This window comes from Lathamus discolor, chromosome 2 (assembly GCF_037157495.1).
Source record: "Lathamus discolor isolate bLatDis1 chromosome 2, bLatDis1.hap1, whole genome shotgun sequence".
Taxonomy (NCBI): domain Eukaryota; kingdom Metazoa; phylum Chordata; class Aves; order Psittaciformes; family Psittacidae; genus Lathamus; species Lathamus discolor.
Window position 1 is genome coordinate 59,402,046 of NC_088885.1, and position 11,911 is coordinate 59,413,956.

The 11,911-nt window shown below is 50.3% G+C and overlaps 1 long non-coding RNA gene across 1 annotated transcript; it reads right to left on the reverse strand.

Moving 5' to 3' along the window:
- Positions 1 to 9: 9 nt before the first annotated feature.
- On the reverse strand, positions 10 to 11,342 carry LOC136008152 (uncharacterized). The gene is made up of 2 exons (XR_010610000.1): positions 11,192 to 11,342; positions 10 to 532 (listed from the first exon to the last, which is right to left on the reverse strand). It is a non-coding gene; the product is annotated as an uncharacterized LOC136008152 (long non-coding RNA).
- Between the last annotated feature and the right edge of the window lie 569 nt (positions 11,343 to 11,911).

Sequence of the window (11,911 nt, forward strand, 5' to 3'; positions counted from 1 at the left end):
CACAACGGATCATAATCCAATTAAAATTTTATTAATTATAGCAAGTAGAATATGAGCAAAGACAGCGCTGGACGATCTTTCTTACGTTGATTTAACCTTTTCCGGAGTTCTACATTAAGGTTGTACAGGGAATTCAGGTTGTCCCGCCCCAGTGAAAGTGGTTATCACTTTGGATGTTTCCCAGGATATTAATTCCCACTTTAATGGTTCATGCGGGTTTCCATTTGCTTGGGTTATTATCAATAACAAAACTAACGGTATACCAGGAAAAAGGGTGTCTGTCAATTTTTGCCAATTTAAGTATATTTTTACCAGTCCTGGGGAAGTTCGGCCATTGCTGGTTTTGCATCCCATTGTTCTGGTTCTTTTCTCCACGGTTTATTCCTCCTCTGCCTCGCCCGTCGACTCGGTTGCTTCGGTTGCTTCGAGCCACGGGGTGTACCATCTTCTCGGCAGCAAGGGAATTCTTCAGGAGAACAGCTGTTTCGGGCTTTCTGCCTGTTTACATAGGCTTCCCACTTTGCAGCCTTAACTAATGGGGCAAAGCAAGATACAGTTAGTACTTCCCTTCTACACTTTATAATCAAAATTTCGGCTATAAAGGGGACCGGTTCATTGGAGTGGTAACAATAATATTGAGGGTTTATTCCTTTGGCAAAAATCTCCCACCACTCATGGGATTCCCAAATAATTTCTTGTTTTAGACTCTAATTGTTTTAGTTTCCACTCAGTGAGAGTTCTTTGGATTTTCCAACACTGTGTGCAAACTCCTATTGGAGGGCATCCACATTCACAGTGTGTCCACCATTTATCCTGACATACCTTACACCTAAAACAAGCAAATGGATAACAATTGCAATTCAAATTATTGCACCTAATTCGTATACCTAGAGTACATACATTATTTACATCAGCATATCTTCTATATTCACTATTGTGTGGTTGCATAAGTTTAGCAATTTCCTTCAGCACACTTTGTACGCTTCCATATACAATAGAAAAGAGGAGAAATAATTATAGCAAATATAAACAGCAATACACACTTTATGCCAAAAGATAATGCGGCAAAATAATTAAATAAAGTCTCTATCATTACGTTATCTTTTCAGGGTTATCTTGGTGTCCCCTGGAGTACTGAGTACTTTCCAGTGGGGTCTCGTCACTGGGCCTTTAATGCGACTGGCTCCAATATTTTCTGGCCGTTAAACAAATAATGTCCCAGATATTTCACTTTTTCCTCCACAAATTGTAACTTTTCTTGTGATACCCGTAGGCCTTTTTGTGCAAGAAAGTTTAGAAGTCGAATGCTTTCTTTTCTTACATCCTCCTTATTATTCCCTGCTATGAGCAGATCATCTACATACTGTAACAGCACGTTCCCCGTTTGTACCTGGTATTCTTTTAGGAGCTCTTCCAGGTACGTTTGTAGCCCATATCCCTGGGAATACCTGATCCAGTATATCTTCAATCTGACTTCTCCCTCGACATGATTAGTGATCAAAATTAAGCTTTTAACATTTCTATATACTGTTGGTCCTTTTTAAAGTGATCTCGCCTCCTTTGAAAGTAATGGTTGCTCCCAAGTGTTCTAACAAATCTCTCCCCAAAAGAGCTTTTGCGGAGTTAGGCATATACAAAAACTTATGGATGCCCCATTGTTTTCCCAATTGATATTTTAGTAGTTTATAAAAATAAGCCTTTTCACCTTGGCCAGTCGCCCCTTTTATCATCATATAATCGTCCCCAAAGGTATTAAAGCTTTGTTTAAAACTGAATACATTGCACCTGTATCAACCAAAAATTCCATTATACCCAGTGGATCTGCTAGGGAAGATTCCCCTGGTCCCGTCAGCCTAGTTCCAATTCAGTCACCCGAGCCACCCCATGGCACTCCCACTAGGGCAGTCTCACTCCCAGCGTCCAAACTCCTCATAGCACTCACACCGATCCGGTTCCACAGAAGAGGAGGTCACTCCCCCACTTCTGTCCGACATTCGTCCTCCACCAGTTTCAAAGCAACCAGCGCAGCCGTGGCTGTAGCACGGCCCAGCTTTTTCTTTTCTACCTATTTCCAATTCCTATACACTCTCCATGCTTCCTCCTTCACTCCCATCCACATTTATTCATCAACCGTTCAATCCCGTCTGTCAACATGTCTGTCTGCCTGCCCCAGCACCCATCTCATGCTCAAACACAGGAACTGCGGGAGCTTCCCTCCTTTCCCCTTTGGTTTTCCCTTTTTTATTTATTTATTTGTTATTTTTCACAGGTGCTCACCCTGCTCTGCAGGGGTTACAGATGCCTGCCTCTGCAACAGCACTTCTGGTTTAACCCCTTCTTAACCCTGAATGTGAATGTGCTGCTTGTTGCCAGTGACAGCAATTTCCTCCTCCTTATCAATACCTGATAGGACAGAGGCAGAGGGTGCTCCTCTCGGAGGTACCTGTGATATATAATTTTCTTGATGACTGTCCCAATATCACAGGCTGAACAACATCTCTCCAGCTTAGCTTTCTGTTTTTCCAAAACCAAAATTAGGGATCTGGCAGGGTTATATTAATTTCACATTCTGTCTGCCACTCCAGGTGCTTTCTTAAAGCGAAACATGTCTGCATGCATTACTTCATTGCATTTTCTTGGCCACCTCAAAACCAACATAAATTGTAAAAAAATGCATTAGAATTCAGAATTCCATTTTTAGGCCATTTTTCCTGATTTTCCAAAGTTTATAAAGGCCACCATTGATTACAATATTTTACCAATGTTTTCTTGTTTACCGAGCCCCCAGAAGAACCTCCCAGTTCTTTCCAATGTGCCAAAATGTAACCCGATGGGCTTTTCTTCAGAATTCCCTTGTTTTGACCGGCTCCCATTTCAAACAATCTCTTACAAATCTCTATAGCTTCTCTTTCCCGGTGCTCTGCAAATGCACTTAAAATATGAGAGCACCCACACACAAGTTTTATGATATCCTCAGGGGATTCAGTAAGATAGTATCTCTGGGTTCTGCAGATCAACTCCCCTGTCGTTAGAACATAGTTTCAGTTCCAGCAAAATTTACACTGCCCTAGTATCCACAGCAGGTTCCACTGTTCAAAACTTGTTATGCACTCATATGTCAGGTTACGAAGGTTTTCCTGATATCCCCCGTTGATTGTCCCAAAAAGAGAGACATTAATTGTTGTATTCCCATTTTTTTTTCCTTTGTAACCACATCTTCTCAAATTTTCTTTGATACCTTCTATAAACCCTTTCTCAGTTTTCCATTCTAACTTCCCGGAAGTCCGCCAGGATTTTGTGGCTTTTCTCCACAAAGTAATCTTTTATTTCTGGTCACCGATTAGATAATTATAATTTTCTACCTGGCAGTGTTTTGTAAGACACCCCGAGCAGTATCTGCCCCACCGCTGTCCTGAGTGGCAATATCCACGTGAAATGCCACCCGTCCCATACAGTTACACTCCTACAAGGCACATACTCTCACAGGGCATATAGGAAATTCCCTTGCCCTTGTATTTCGTAAAGTTATCCACTGCGGGACGGGTAGCCGGACCTTCCCCCGCTTTCTGAGCTGCTTGATGGTTATACACAGACAAGACACAGGACAGAAAAACATAAACGCTTCGTCCGTCTCCGGGCGCTCCCCTCGCGGAGACACGGAACCGCGGATTAGGACTCCACACTCGCTTCGTAGCTACGCTACGTCTCAGTCACACAGAAACACATGGGATCCCACACACTCACGCTATGGTTCCGCTTGCCCTTCTCCTGCTTCCTACACGGTCATTAGCAGGTCCGCCCTGGCTCCAAAACTTGGGATGCAGCGAAAACCCGGGCTCGCCCGATCCGCCTCCAGGATCGCTTGCAGCCGCGCTATCGGTCAAGCCCCCCCAGCTTGCAAGCCCTACCTGCCACGGGGAACTCCGCTGTGCGCCAGACGTCTCTGCACGCCTTACCAGCAGCCCCGGCCACGCGTACGCCCTACAGGCCCCCCAAAGTACCTAAATTCCAAGCATACCGCCTCTCCGCAGCCGGCGCAGGTCGCTGTCTGTCCCCGCAGTGAGCGGATGAGAAGCGGAGCTCCCCCAGGCAAGCGGCCTGGGGGGGGGCTTAGGATATCCGCTCCTCACCTGATCCTGCAGCCGAACAGAGGCCTCCTGGCTGGCTCGCCAAATTGATACGCGGGTTGACTCCACAACTCGTTAAAGTTGTAAAGTAGGTGTGCTTTATTCAGCGCTGAGGTGCATGGGGATCGTTCCTCCAAAGTATGCACACCCAGGGTCGTTTTTCCTTTACATTTATTCCCTTACGCCTATACATACAATGGGTACCCTTCCCATGGGAGTCGAAGGCTTGCTGCCCTTCGCCCCCATCTTCTGGAACATCTCCGAACACGCACTCACTCGCTCCCCCTTGTTCCTGGCCCAGTCCCTCGCGGGAGATGGGAACCGCAGTACTTAAGGGTCCACACTCGCTTGGTTCAGTATATCGAACCTCTCATTCGTTATATTCCAGGAAACCCAATCCCGCCCGAACGGCAAACCTGCGAACAACTCTGCCGTGAACAATTTCACTCTGCAGATCTGCCGTGAACCCATTTCACTCTGCAGACCTGCCGTGAACCCATTTCACTCTGCAGTCCTCCGCCGCGAACTATTTCGCTCTGCGGAAAGTTTCGCAATATACTTACGCGTCCTGCGTCTTCGTCCGGACTCCCGTGCACAGAATTTTTATGGGATTTTACCGGTTTTCCCTTTGCTCATATTCTAGCATTTAGGTTCGTCGGTAAGGATGAGGTAAGCTGTTGGCCGCGGGGCCGCGAAATGTCGCGGGGCGCCCCCCCGGAGGACCAAAGCCCACCGTTCCGTATCCGAGTCACGGCACCAGAAAGTGTTATAAATTGAGACCACAACGGATCATAATCCAATTGAAATTTCATTAATTATAGCAAGTAGAATATGAGCAAAGACAGCGCTGGACGACAGGGGAGTCTGCGCTCCGCCAACTGCCGTCCTGAGCAGTTCAAACAGTCCCTTTTTATACATCTTTACTTCCGTGTTCATGAAGTAGTGCAGGTACTCTGCCATGCTTCAGCTGTTGTTACGGGGTCGTTTTCTGCCGAAGTGAGAAGTCTTCCTCTTTTGTCCCATTGTTGACCCCTCTACTCCTATGTCCTTTGTTCGTCTTATCTCTGCCATATCCTGGAACATCTTACAGCTATCTTTAGGCAACATCTGCTATGTTTGCATAAGCGATAGGCGATTTGCGGTTCGCGACTGTTAGTCTATGTAAGCGATTTCATACTTTTTATTGCCTAACCTTTACATTGGGCTTAACATAAATCTTAATAAACAATATCCTAATTCATAGTTTCTTACAAGAAATAAAAGGTAAAATTGTCCCAAATCATCCTCTTTGTGGCCTTGCTACGCTTATTCCCCCGCTGTCCTAGGGCGCGCAAGGCTCAGTTGCGTTGATTGGAGGGGACGATTACTTCAAGGGGGCATTTAACCTTTTCGCACCCCCCCTTTTACCTTCTCCCCCCCGCAGCGGAGCTGCGTGGGGGAGAAGGTAAAAGGGGGGCTGTGAAAAGCTCCCCCTTCTCGCATCTGTTACTTGGGGGGGTCCTTGTCACCGCCCCCCCTGTACCTGGGGGAGGGCCCGTCCATGGGGGGGGGGCGGAGCTGCCCGTGCCGTGCCGGCCCGGCATGGCTTCCCGGGAGCGGCTCTACGAGCTGTGGATGCTCTACTTCGCCAAGGTGAGGTCGGCACCGGAGGACCCCACGCACAGCCCAGTTCCTTCCCTCCCCTCGGGGGTGGGGTGGGGTGGGGGGGCAGCACCCCTTTTAACCCCCATCACCCCGCTGCCTGCATCCCCCTTCCCTAGGGGAAAGGGGAACGCTAAACCCTGCCTGCAACCCCCTGCCGGCACCTCCTCCCCGTCTCACCCCCGACTTGGGGGGGCACCGCGTTCCCTCCGTACCCCTCATTGCGGCATCCCGTGATCCCCCCGCCCCATTCTCCCTATTTGGGGGTCACCGCAAGCCCCCCCCGCCCGCACCCTACTGCCGCATCCTGGGAGCCGCCACCGCGTGTCGTCCCCCCCCGCCCCGGATCCCCATTGCTATATCACGGGGATGACACCCCCCCCCCGTACCCCGAGTTCCGCGATCCCCCTCGGGGGGCACCGCACCCTCCGGGACTCCCCCACCGCATCCCATCTCTCACGGGGGTATTTGGGGGGTACACACATCCCCTTACACCCGGCCCGGGTGGGTTTGGGGGGGTCCTTTCCCCCTTCCGGGTCCCCGCACCCTTGCCAAGCAGCAGGTGCGGCCGCGGTGACATTGGAGCAGCAGCAGGGGGGAAACGGGGGTTCCCTGTACAGGGGGGACCCTCCCGGCACCACCGCCTGTCCCGTCCCGTCCCGTCCCCCCCTCGTATTTCCCTCTGCTGGGGCAGGTCCCACAGGCAGGGGTCCTGGAGAATGGGGGGTTCTGAGCGGCAGCGTGGGGGACCCTCCGTATCCACCTCCAAAGCCCCTTATGCTTTGTTTTCTCCTTAAGTATCCGTGCGTCCAGGTTTGGGGAAGGGTAGTGGGGGGGATCCTGGAGGAAAGGATCACACACCCCCCTGTGTCTCCCCCAGCTCCTATGCCACGGGCTGGGGTGTCCGTCTCAGAGAGATTGGGGTGAAGGGGATTATTTCTTCCCGAAAACCCTGCCGTGTTCCCAGCACATGGCAGGGGGTTCCAGGAGGGATGGGGACCCTGGGGCCACCTGGGAACAGGGACAGCGGTTGTGTCCATCTCCTCCCCTGGCCCCGCCATGTCCCCCAGGACCCCTGTTGGGGGGGGGGCTTGTACAAGGGGCTCCCTTCTAGATCTCAATCCGGTGACAGACTCAGTATGGGAACACCAGAGATCCACAACCAAGGGAAAAAACTATCCCAGGAAGGTACATAGGAAGGACAGGGAGAAAAGAGTATTTGGGGTACAAGGCGCTTACTCAGTCACCAGAGGCTTCTGCAGTACTACAAACACACGGTGCAAGTAAGGGGAGCAAATTCAGGTTCCTGAGGAAATGGGTGATGGAGCTGACACACACAGGGATGAGGATACCCGAACCTCACAGAAGTCTGCCCAGAGAAGCTGTGGCTGCCCCATCCCTGGCAGTGCTCAAGGCCAGGCTGGATGGGGCTTGGAGCAGCCTGGTCTAGTGGAAGGTGCCCCTGCCTGTGGCAGGGGGTTGGAACTGGATGAGCTTTAAGGTCCTTTTCAACCCAAACCATTCTAGGATGCTATGAGTCTACTTCAAAGTGGACAGTTAGGTGACAGTCAGGAACTGCTAAACTAAATACAGTCGTGCTAAGCTGAAGCTTAAATTGGGTTAAAGGTTTTCTTCAGCTAAAAAAAAAAATAAAAGACTTCCTGAGGAACACACAGAGAACATTTTATTCTGATTTTTAACATTAGGCAAGAAAAAAAAAAAAAGAGAAGATAAGTGGGGCTTTACCACACGATACTGTGAGGAGGAGCCTCACCACTGTCATGAGCATCAGCACAACAACCCTTGGGCAAAGAGCGAGCTCCAGACCCATCCAGCCCTCACACAGCTTCTACTGCCCATACTCAAGTCATTTGCAAAATAAAAGACATAGGAAGAATCCCATTCCTTAGCTCTTAACCCCAATGCCTTCGTTCTGGAGATGTCTGCACAGCCTGTCCCGCTTTTCCCCGCAGCAGGGCCTAGGGAGCTAGAACCATTTGCTTCCTAAAACATACACAGAAAACCAACCTTAACCTTGACAAGATCTAATGTCACCACGGGAGCTTTCATAAGGCTCCCTGCAAAAACTTGGTGGGGTTTTCCTGTTAATAAAAGGCAGCAATGAAAACATGAGCTAAGCAGCGGTTTCATAAGCAATCAGCTTCAGAAACGCTTTTTTATATATCATAAGCGGGCAGAAAATACGCACAGACACGTTAAGAGACTATGGCACTTCCCTGTGCGGCTCCTCTGCTTTGGCACAGCAGAAAGCTTACCTTCAAGGCTGCTCCCACATGACTTTCCAATGGCTTCCAGGTAACAGGATACTGTGGAGTTGTTTTATTGGCATTTTTATTTTTGGCTTCCCTTTCCTTGGTTTCAGATTTTTGGGGGCATATAAAACAGGGAGATCTGATCTTTCATGGAATCACAGAATGGCTTGGTTTGGAAAGGACCTTAAGATCACCCACTTCCAACCCCCTGGCATACACAGGGACACCTTCCACTAGACCCGGTTGCCCCAGGCCCCGTCCAACCTGGCCTTGAACGCTGCCAGGGCTGGGGCAGCCACAGCTTCTCTGGGCAACCTGTGCCAGGGCCTCACCACCCTGTGGTGGTGCCACCTGTGCTCGACCCTCATGCCCTCTGCCAGGGTTTGGGCTGTCACAAGCACCACAGAAGACTTGGGAAAGACCTGCCTGGCTAGATGACAGTAGCTGCAGGTGAAATCGCTCAGAAGGAAATCCAGCAGCAGCTGGCAGACGGGTTGTAAAACGACATCTGAGCAATGAGACAACAGTATGTGTGCTGGGCTGCATCACCAGCAGCATGACCAGCAGGTCGAGTGAGGGGATTCTCCCTCCCTGCTCTGTTCTGCAGTCCCGTACCCAGCTCCGAGGCCTAGAACATGAGAAGGAAGCGGAGCTGTTGGAGTGAGTCCAGAGGAGGCCATGGAGATGCTCCGAGGGCTGGAGCACCTCTGCTATGGAGATAGGCTGAGAGAGCTGGGCTTGTTCAGCCTGGAGAAGGCCCCTGTGGAAAGGTCTCAGTTAAGACCAATAAGACTGGAAAAAGCAGACAAGCTTTTGACTGTTGAAGACAGGCTTGTGTAACCAAAGTGAGAACATGAGAGGTGGGGAACATGAAATAAATGCCAGTGCTGTCGACTCACAAGTGCCCCACATCCTGATCCGCTCACAGCAAAAGGGCATCCCAGCACTCAGGGAGGCACCAGGAATAGTCATCGAGGTGATTCAGAGAGATTTGTGTACAAAGACAGACTTCACATACCACAGCCTGGATCTGAAAGGGAGACCAAGCACGCTATAAACTCATGAACAAGAACATGGAGTGAGTATTTTATTTCTCACAAGGGCTGCGTGAGAGAGCACCCAAGGCAACTTCCATTTAATGGGTTTTAAACCAAAGGAAGTAGTTTTGTCATTAAATGGTGGAACTCTGTCTCAGGAAGCTGCAAAAGCCAAGAGTAAAAATGGATTTAGAGAGGCTTCAACAAACTTACCAGGACAGGTCTACCAGGAGCTTTACCCTCAAAGGCACAGTTCAGTGGTACTGTGTGTGAGATGCTATTTGTGTTAAACAACAGCCACATTAGCTTTCACAGAGACCACGTCAGAAAATCTCACCTAAAATTAAGAACAAAAACCCTACAGCAATAACGCAGATGAGAACAGCACTCCACGCATGACTCCTTCCGCAACGCCTCGCTCCTTCTAGATTTGCTAGATGGGACAGAAAATAAAGGAAAGAGCTTTTCTTTTAGGAGACGCTTTTCTTTTCCACGGTTCTTCTTCCTGGTAAGAGTCATCACAGGGCTGTATCCCACTCTCCTGATTCATAAAGCTCAGTTCCCCGACCATAATGTACACCTCAAGGCAAGAACCAGAGCAGAACACACTTGGCCTGACCACCAAACCACGGCTCCCTTTAGTGGCCCCAAGAGAAGGGCCCTCAGTGGAAGGACAGAGCGTCTTCCCACGCTAGTAGTCCATACTAAGCTGGATCAACAAATTCAGGATGTTGTGGTGGAAGAGGAGCAGAGCTAGCGCTGCCCTACTAGCCCAAAAGAGGAGAACCAAGCGATGCCAGGATGTGCAGAGACACACTGGAGCACGGCCGCCTTCCTCAGCAGGAGCTGCCAAGATATTAATGACCGAGTTTGTCAAGTTTACTCCATCCCCAATTAAAAAAAAATAAAATAAAAACCCCATTGTAATGTTCTGAGCTCAGCATCTGCAGAGGCAACAAGGACACCAGGAAAAACAACCACAGTTTTCTGGGTGAGAATCCAAGCAACGGCAAAAGTTCTCAGATAAATGTAATAACTGAGCCCAGATATTTTGCTGCCAGCAGCACCTTCTGCAACACAAGGTTTACACTAACCACAGTGAATTCCCCTGGGGCGGAGCAAGGAGCCTGCCGCACCATGCACAGCACACACATCCAAGAAGAAAACCACCATGTATGGACCCTGGCTTTGGCAACACAGCTTCAGTAGCCTCAAGCCTGCACTACAGGCAACGAGGTCTCAGCATCTCCTGGATGAGAAGCTGAAGGCCCAGAAAGCAGCAGAGAAACGCAACATGCTATTAATTAGTCCCGGGGTGAAGCTCTTTCCATCCTCACCACCAAACCAGGTTGCGGCCTGGCTGCCAGATGTGATGCAAACACAGCAAACTGGGGAGAGAGCACGGGAAAATCAAGAGGCTGAATCACGCACTGGGAGAGGGGGTTAGCAAAGGCCAGGGATGGCAAAGGCAGAACTAAAAGCCAGAGGAAGCCCGAGGACAGGCCATACAGGCCCTGGGGTCATACAGAGCCCACACAAACCCACAGACAAGACCAAGGAGGCTCAGGACCATCACATAAATCCCAAACCCCCTCCAGCACTCACACCCTGCTTTTTCTGGCACCCCTCTCACCCCACATCCCCTTCCCCACAGCAGGGCACCCCCTCTGCCTCACTACTCTCCCCTCCTCCTCTCTCCACCCCACAGCCTGCTCCCCATTGTTTCCCCACACACCCCACCAGGCACCAGCCATTCCTCCCACTTGGCCCCATAAACCCCCAATGCCCCACAACCTGAACCCCTCGTTACACCCAGCCTGGGGGCTCCAGACCCATTAGCACCCCTGAACCCCCCACCTACCCTCAGATGCTCCTGTCCCTGCCCAATCCTTCTCACATCTCTAGACCTACTCTCCACACCCTCTGCCCCCCACATCCCAAATAACTACAGACCCACTGGAGACCCCCTGACCCCCACATCCCTTCTCTCCCCTCCCCCAAACCACCAAGCCCACCTCAGACCATCCACACACACACACAGAGGCCCACTCCAGACCTCCACACCCCTCCATCTCCCACCCCACACACCTCCCACCGCCAGCCCCTCGCCGACCTGCAGCGTGCGCTGCCTCAGAGCCCGCAGCCTCTCCTGCCGCCGCCGCCGCGCTTCCTCCTCCAGCCTCCCCAACACCAGGCCCTGGGCCTCCTCCTCCACCTCCACAACACCGCCGGGCGCCGCCATCTTTCCCCTTATTTGCAAAATAAAAGACATAGGAAGAATCCCATTCCTTAGCTCTTAACCCCAATGCCTTCGTTCTGGAGATGTCTGCACAGCCTGTCCCGCTTTTCCCTGCAGCAGGGCCTAGGGAGCTAGAACCATTTGCTTCCTAAAACATACACAGAAAACCAACCTTAACCTTGACAAGATCTAATGTCACCACGGGAGCTTTCATAAGGCTCCCTGCAAAAACTTGGTGGGGTTTTCCTGTTAATAAAAGGCAGCAATGAAAACATGAGCTAAGCAGCGGTTTCATAAGCAATCAGCTTCAGAAACGCTTTTTTATATATCATAAGCGGGCAGAAAATATGCACAGACACGTTAAGAGACTATGGCACTTCCCTGTGCGGCTCCTCTGCTTTGGCACAGCAGAAAGCTTACCTTCAAGGCTGCTCCCACATGACTTTCCAATGGCTTCCAGGTAACAGGATACTGTGGAGTTGTTTTATTGGCATTTTTATTTTTGGCTTCCCTTTCCTTGGTTTCCGATTTTTGGGGGCATATAAAACAGGGAGATCTGATCTTTCATGGAATCACAGAATGGCTTGGTTTGGA